Genomic DNA, 1,450 nt, shown 5'->3' with positions numbered 1-1,450 from the left:
CCATATAAATAAAGTTTATTATAAGTTATAGTAATATTTATGTATAAATTAAATGTATATATAATATATTATTTTATTATATAAATAAATTAATGATACAAATTATATGTTAAAATGTTTTATATCAAAGTTTGTATAAATAATAACTAATTGTAAACAATATATTATAAAATCTAAGGTGATAACTAATTAAGTTATTAAGTGTAATCATGTAAATAAAGTCTATTATAAGTTATTGTAATTCTTATGTATAAATTAAATATATGTATATATAATATATGGCTTTATTATATAGATACATATATGAAATTAATAACATAACTTATATACTATAATGTTTAATATCAAAGTTTGAATAAACAATAACTAATTATAAACAATATATTATAAAATCTAGGATGATAACTAATAAAAAGTTATTAAATGTAATCATATAATAAAGTTTATTATAAATTATAGTAATGTTTATAAATAAATTAAATATATGTATATATAATATATTTATACAATTATATATATTCATAACATTTTATATTATGAAACATTACTAAAATGTAATAATTATAACATATTAAGATGTAGGATATTTATTATCATATATTATAATATTAACATATAAGTTATATCATTTAAAATATATAATTTATAATTTATATTAATACAAATTTATAAATAAATATACATAATTAATAATAAATTGCTATGATTATGATTTATATATGTATATATAATACCCTAATATATTTTAAGTATATTATTAATGAAGTTTACTATCAATTCTTCTTAATAAATAAAAAAATTTATATATATTAATATATATAAACATATAAAAAATTAGTTTTTTTAAATGGATTGATCCAATAATTTTAAAATCAAGAACCGACAAAAAAAGTAATTAAATCAAACATTTTAAACTAATTAATCTAATAAATCAATTAAATCAAATTATTTTATTCAAATCGTATTTAATTTAAGTAGATAATTGATCTAGATTAATTTTACTCACTCCTAATTGTGGGCAGCTGTCACCACCGAAATTATGGAATGTTGGCCATTGGCCAAGTCTGGCCGAAAGGGTCCTAAGAAAGGAATGCAACTGGGATGTGAGCATAATGACCATTATTTATTATAGCCATTTTAAATTAGGAGAGCTGAAACAAGGGACCATTACTTTTGGTTGGAAAGTGGAAAATCATAATGATTTTCAAAAACAAAAAATAATAATTCGAATAGTATGTATTTTTTTATTTTTGAGTTTAGCATAATTCTTGAATTTGTTATAAAAAGTTTTCAATAATAATTAGTGGAAAATAAAGAAAAACTTAAATGAATTTTTTTCGTATATAACATAGATGAATTTATAACGTACATTAACTCAAAAATATAAAATTTATTTTATTTTCCTTATTTGATTGGCCTGCATGACTGCATTTGGACAGTCATTCGATGT

This window comes from Theobroma umbraticum, unplaced genomic scaffold, assembly GCF_002168275.2.
Source record: "Theobroma umbraticum cultivar Fairchild unplaced genomic scaffold, ASM216827v3 scaffold_30.0, whole genome shotgun sequence".
Classification (NCBI taxonomy): Eukaryota; Viridiplantae; Streptophyta; class Magnoliopsida; order Malvales; family Malvaceae; genus Theobroma; species Theobroma umbraticum.
The sequence above is the reverse complement of the archived record's forward strand: the minus strand, read 5'-3'. Positions refer to the sequence as shown.